Genomic DNA, 7,697 nt, shown 5'->3' on the forward strand with positions numbered 1-7,697 from the left:
GAAAAAGAATTGCAATAGCTAAATGATGATGTGCCATATCGGTCAGCTCGTGAACATAGTTCAATTGGTAGGGATATTACATGTAAAATATAGTGATCGGGGTTCGAACTCATGTTAACTAATGTTCACGTGATACTAGTTAGGAAAACTAAAACTGTTTTATAATTTTGAAAATATAGACTACACAAGTTTTAAGATTATTTATTATATTAGGTTACTTAACTACTCTATTCGACCTTAATTATAAGCAAATTTCAATTTTTCAGATTTATTAGATAGTTAATGTATCTGACCTTTAATTATAGACCAGATACATTATTTGTTCAATGAATCTAAAAAGTAAAAATTTGCTTATAATTAAGGTCGAATGGAATAATGTTCTAAGGGCACTGGTTAACATTTCTTTCTTTTTTTGTTTGTATCAGGTGATATTCATTGTTTCATCTACGAACGAAAACGAGGGAGAGAGACATGGGAATATGGAGCACAAGTGGAAGTAGCCTAACAACAGACGCGTCAAATAAGGTAAACATTAGTAGGCCTAAAAGACGTTTTAGCTAAGAGAGTACGATGTCGTAATTTTGTCCAATTTTTTTGGGTTTATATAGCACATCATAGTAATAGACTTATAAAAAAAGTTTTTGCATGCTCTGTATAAAGAAATAGGTTGGCTGAACTGAGCCTATATATGTAGGCTAGACTGTAGTCCCTTATAAGCCGATCTGACCTGGCCTATTCTCAACCCTAATATGATACGTGTTGTCATGATAAAAAAACTTATAACACTCGACAAATAAAATTTTTAGAGCACATACCAATAGTCAAAACAAACCCAATTCAATCTAGAGAGGGATAGAAAGAAAACAATTTCTCTACCAAAAAAAAAAAAGAAAGAAAACAATTTAAAAGATCTTTCGATCCCTCTTCCGGTTGAAATTTTTTATGATGATCCAAAGACATGACTTTTCAATGTAAATTTGAAAGTATTACTCATAGGCTATAGCATGGTAGTTAAACCACAAATTCAGCAAAACATCCAGACTTAGAGAATGATTATACTAGTTTCTCATAATTCCATTATGCTTGTATTTATTTTTTATTTGTACTTTTTACTTGATCTATAAACTATATATACAACTTCAAAAATGATATTTAAACACAAAGGCCAACAAAAATTCAAACAAAAATACGGTACTATTCATACATTTTTTTTTCTTTCTTTTTCTTCCTTCTTCTCCGAGTCAAACACAACCTCCATCTCTTCCAATTTTTTTTCCTTTCCTTCACAATCACCGGTCACCACAACAACAGTCATCACCTCCATCACCGTCGTCGCTATCACTCTCTCTTCGATCCTTCACATTGGCCACCATCGTCGTCCTCCTCCATCTCCGACGAGCACAGATTTTACTACAACCAATTTTTGCTTCGTCCTCCACCACCTGCTTTCTTCTTGGCGTCCAACTGTGTTTACGTCGATTGAACAACAATGAAGAAGAGAGTGGCAGTGACAGTTGTGGTGACGGTGAGAGAAGAGACGGATCAGACGGTGAGCAGATCTGGTGGTGGTGGTGGAGCAAATCTGGTGGTGGTGGAATAAAAAGGAAAGGGAAAGATGAACAGTTTGGTTTGACAAAATTACCCCTCTTTTTATGAGCAAAATGACAAACATACCCCTTTGTGTTGTATATTTGTTGGAGGATTTGTGTCTGGATAACATTTCTGATACAACGTAGGACTTGGGGGAAAAAAGTTTGAAATCAATATATCATTCTAATTTGATCAAAATCTTAACTTAATCTTTCCTTTTTGATTTCAAGGGGTAATATGAGCTATATACCTTACTCAGCCTAATCAATTTTTTCACAATAACTACATGAGATTGTGTGTACAACTTTTTCTAGTATTTATAAATAATATAACCAAAAATGAACTTATTCTACCAACAATGAATTGGTCCAAATGGTAAGGGTCTTGGTCCTCTTAAGCATGTGGTCAGGGGGTTTGATTCCTGGTTCCTCGATGGAGATTAGTCATCGCTAACGGCGGTGGAAACTTCGTATCAATATCATGGCAACCCAAAAAAAAATCTAACTTTTTTTTTATATATACAAGGGAAGCCATTAGGCTAAATTACAACGGAACTCTACGATTGAAATAAAGTCCAGCACAGTCCTACCATAAGAGGTTTGTGCAACCCGGCAGAGGACTATTGAAAACATGTATACTTGTGGGTAAAATTAAAGTGTGACTCACAAGCCAATCTGCAACCTGGTTAGCCTGTCGATAGGTGTGTTGGAAGTAAATATCACATTCCTGCATCTCAAGGCGATTGATGTAGGAAATAATAGAAGCACAAGGGTGATTGTCCGGACAACCCTTCACAATAAGGTCAACGGCGACAGTAGAGTCTGCCTCCAAAATAACTTTACGGTATCCTTTCTCTGTGACAAGTTGGAGTGCTAATAGAATGCCCCAGAATTCTGCCATAAGTGCCGAACAACTCCCCAACTTTTGAGAAAAACCCCCCAACCAAGCACCTGCCTCATTTCTAAAAACTCCACCGCAACCAACTTGTTGGTTCTGAGGTACTAAAGCCCCGTCCGTATTACATTTAATCAAACCTTGCCTAAGAAAACTCCACCGGACCTGAATGGATGTATAAGCTCTTTCCATATGAGGCTAATTACTTCCAGCTCTACTAATCTCATTATAAAGGTAACTAATATGCATGGATACATCCTGCCATTCAAAAGCCTTATTCTCAGACACGTGTTGGTTTCTATGAAGCCATATGCACCACCAAACTATAATCCCAAACATTACATGTTTGTTCTGGTTCATTGGATTTAAATGCATACCTAGCCAGCTTCGCACGTTATCGCGTTCTCTCCGATCAAAAGCAAAGTCAAGTTGGTGCCAAACCGGTTTTACCAACTCGCAGTCACGCAGCAAATGCAAAGTATTCTCAGTTTCAGTCAAACAAAGAGGTCAGTTTGACTGATTAGTCAATCGACATCTGCTTCTCTTGTCGTTAGTCTTCAATCCATCATTAATCACCAACCATAAGAAAGATCTAATTTTTTGGGGACCCTCCCATTTCCATACATTATTCCAAAGAGCTCTACCTGATGCATTATCTTGAAGCAAGAAATCATAAGCTGACTCCACAGAAAACATACCATTTGATGCATATGGCCAAGTTGGTTTGTCGTCGCCTAAGTATTCAGAAGCGGATGTGCATCCATGGATTTGCTCTACAATACTCTATGGAATCAGATGCAACCCTTTGCAGCTGCCAATTACCATTTCCATCTGAAAAATAGTCCACCGTTTTACAACTAATTCTAACTCAAATTTAAAAGTTTGATATTTCAATAGCTCTTTCTTAGTCTACATTTTAAGTAGTATTGTCACACAAATTCAACGCAACTAACAAACCAGCACTACCACCCTACTTCATTTCCAATTAATTTATAAAACTCATATTTAAGCATGATCTCTGCACACTTATGCAGAATGTTTGTAGTATATAGGAAGAGAAAAATATATGATGCTTGAAATCTTAAATTTTTAAACCATCTTGCATCATTGTGGTTTTCTTAACTAGCTATCCATATTTTGTGACGACCTAAATCACTTGTCATTTTTCAAAATCAGAAGTGATAATCCTTATACCCACTTCCAAAATCTGAAAACCTTTCATCATCATTTCACAAAACAACCATGATAATCATACTTATGCAGGTATACACCAATTATATATGCACATATTCATAGGGCACAAACAAAGCATGTAGTCTAAATAACATGTTGGTCATTCACACATCAGACCTTAATTAACTCATGAAATGTTGGCTATGATACTAATCTAGAGCTTTCAAATAGAAAATCAAGTCACACAAACCTCATTATGCATGATGCAAACCACATCTCAAATATATTGAGTAGTCACCATGCATATTTATAATTGCAAAAGCTCCTAATGCAGTTTACTTTAGGGTCATCAAGACATCCTATCCCTTACAAAAATCATGCAACAAAGTAATTTTCATTAATTTTGTTTTCCCATTAATTTTCATTTCATATCCTAGACTCCTATAGTCGTTACTTACTCATGTAATCTAGAGCCATACTGTTTACTATGCACATTGAAATACATACCAGCATTGTTGACTTTGTAGCTACAGCCTGCAGGTTATGTCCAATCAGTACATCTCTGCACAAGTCCCTTCACCAAGTTTTCATCCATATCCTGAACTGCACTTCAACTGGTTCCACTTCCACACCATACATGAAAAAAAGTAGTAGAAACCTTGATTGATATATGGTTCATCTCCATTATAAGAGTTGGCGAAAATAAAATTTAAAACTTGTTTCTACATTCACTTACAGCCTAAAATATGCCTAGAAACAAATCAAAAACCTTTGATATATGGTTTAACTCCTTGACAAAGTTCCTTGCATATGTTATCCTATGTCATTGTTATCACTTGTAGACTCATAATATAAGGATGAGAGATCAAAGTTTACATCACTGCACCGGAATATTTGAAGAAATGCAAAGTTTTGAATCTGCTCCACCACTGATAAAACTATCCCCTTTCCACCAGTCAGCACACAATACCTGAGTTAAACAAATTAAAATTGGTTAGCAACCATTTTAGCCCTTTTCTAGGGTAAATAGAAGTTTGTTCCAATTTCATAATACAACAGTGCTATAGAGCTGCTATAGCCGCAATATAGCAATTTGTTTAAATTCAGTTACGCCATAACGCTGCTATAACCACCTTCCCATTCTAAAACATGTTCCATACCTTACCTTGTCACTATGATTCAATGACTGAAAGAGACCACTGCAACGGTAATGAACGAAAGTTATTGGTTAAAAACACAAAGATGATGTATAATCACGTCAAAAGTAAAAATTACTAAGTTAAAATAAGTATATATTTAATTTACCACAGTTCTCAGATCCCATAATATAACTATCCCATCATAAGATAAGATGCAGACAGTAAATGAAACGGAGAATTATCATGCCATTTGCAGCTTGATACCCAAGAAGTGTGAGAAGCAAACTGAAGAACAGGAGCAGAAGTGCCTGCAGAAAAAAAAAACTTTATAAGATACTGGCATGCATATGATTTGTGTGTGGAAGTTAGAGGGGCAATTATTTGCTTTGTTTTACTGACCTGGCTTACGAGGATCCCAAATCCTAACAACACTGTCAAAACCACCAGCAGCTATCAATGCAGAACCATCCCATCCGATGTCAAGGCAGTTAAGAGCCTTCCCGCAAAACTATACAGAGGAAAAAGTCATCTTAAAATTTAACTCTAATGTTTTGGTGCTTATCTACTTCGAATTGCATTATGAAATTATTTTCAATAATAGTTTTTTGTATGAAAAAAAATTCCATCCAGTAAATGAAGGAAAAATAAACAGATCATCAGAAAATAATGAAACATATTTATGACCGTGAACAAGGTTACACTTCCTCCAGCATGGCATATTGGCATGTACTTAAAATGGGTTATAAAACAAGATGTACAAAACATTTAAGAGAGTTCCACAAAATTGTACTAATTAAGCATAACAATGATAGCTTCATAACAGGACCAACTAGGGCTAACTCATGATAGTCATAATCATAGTAAGACTAAGGAAAATAGTTGATGAACGAGAATACACAAAATGTAAAGACTAGACAATATTATTCAGAGAAACATAAATAATCTCAAAGATACCAGAACTTTGATCATCAACAAAAGAACAAGAAAAGAAAATGACCAGCATGCCTAATCCAGTTCTAATTTACCTGCCTGTTTACACACAAATAGTTAAGACCATACAGCACTAACGAGCATGGTGTCACATCACAGCTTAATTTGACGCCAAAATCTAAACTTCAATAGCATACGATTTCAACAATTGAAAGAAAAATAGTCGTGATTTGTTAACTTACTATGTCTGACACGTATTTTCCTTTCTAAACATCCCATTTCCTAATAGAATGATCCCAAGATGCGGAATAGATTGACCCTCTTTGTGGCCAAATCACAGAAGACACAGACTGTGTATGGCCAACAAGGGTTGTAAAAGCTTCTCCCTGTGATGAAACAATGTAATTATTAAAGAAAACTCGATTGTCAACAAAAAGGACTGAATGATAAGTCAAAAAAAGGAAAGAACAAAGAACTGCTACAAAGTACGAGAATATTAGGAGTTACACAATATATAAGGTTTACACTAACAACAATATTAAGAAAATTTTGAACATGTCTCCAAATAGATGATTATACACCTTTTTAATTAGTTTCAAGAGTTTTTCCAGACCTCCAGCAGTGTAAATTTTATAATAATCTAAAATATTTTTCTTCTTATACCTAAAGATGCAGCATGAAAGAATAAGTGGACTAGAGCACAGCAAACTAAACAAGTGGAAAACATCTTTAGATATTACTATTACATGCACCAATTAAAACAAAAGTAGAGTCAAATCAAATGCTAGCATTAATGATCTCTTGGGAGTTAAAATGGATTTCTGAATACAAAATATCTGGGAGAAAAAAATGTGACTACACAAATTCAAATTTCAACAATACAAGAAGAAAAACAATAAGGTGCAAGGACACTGTTACAGACCTCCAATTGAGAGTCCTCAACTTGACCTTCAACTTTTCTCTTCTTAGACATAAAATCATTTTCTGCATTAGTGTCATTGATTCGCCAAAGGTTGATGGTGCAATCCCAAGAACCAGAACAAACCTGGTCATATGAGGCAGCAGACGAAGAATGATGTTACAGATTACACTACATAAACCAAGTGTGGAGAATCTCAAAATAGAAAAGCAGATATAAACCATTTCTCCATTACTCTGTGCTGCAACACTTTGTACAGAAGACTTGTGACCACGCAAGATTTTGTAAGCTCTAAACCTCAAAGGATGGTCGGTAGCCTCCTCCTCGGTATTGATCTATAATATAAAAAAGAAAAATATAACATAGTAAGCATAAGCGCAACATAAGGATTTCAGCTCAAAAGCTTCTTTTACTTACCTTCCATAGCCTTAGTGTCCGGTCTTTCGAAGCAGTTGCTAAAGTTACAGTTTCCACACCTGATTACAGTAAAAATTTTGATAACTTGGAAAAGTTCAAGTAAAATATTGAGTGTCTATATTTTGCCACATTATGACATGAATGACAGCAATATGAGCAAAAGTTGGCATTTTCCAACAAGCATTCCCGGCTAAAATCATAAAATGTCTATCGATGATCTGTGTTGTGCATAAAAACATAATCATTGGATTAGACTGCACAGATTTATCCAATGCTATTGGCTAGATAACGTTTTTCAATGAAATTAAAACATCTTAAGTCAATAGCAGCCTCTATTGCAGCATAACGGCTCCTGGGCGCTACGCGAAATGTCATAGCAGTTACTTCAGCGGTGATTGTGAGAATACTCTCAAATTATAGACATTACTTGTGTTTTTTTTATGGATTCTTGTCATTTCAACAAGAACTTTCTTTTCAATCGTTAGCAGAAAAGATTAAACTTATTTAGATCATACATTCAACAATTAGAGCACAGAAGATTAAACTTATTGAATACCCCCCGACATTGAAAGTATGATATTTTCTTACTTACAAATTCATATTTTGTTGCTTTGTGGCAGAAAGGCTAGCAACCT

General features: G+C 35.2%; 1 pseudogene; it reads right to left on the minus strand.

Annotated features, from left to right (window-relative positions):
- Positions 1-1,215: 1,215 nt before the first annotated feature.
- Positions 1,216-7,437, minus strand: LOC123904947 (annotated as a pseudogene).
- Positions 7,438-7,697: the final 260 nt, after the last annotated feature.

Source organism: Trifolium pratense, linkage group LG2 (genome assembly GCF_020283565.1).
Source record: "Trifolium pratense cultivar HEN17-A07 linkage group LG2, ARS_RC_1.1, whole genome shotgun sequence".
NCBI lineage: Eukaryota > Viridiplantae > Streptophyta > Magnoliopsida > Fabales > Fabaceae > Trifolium > Trifolium pratense.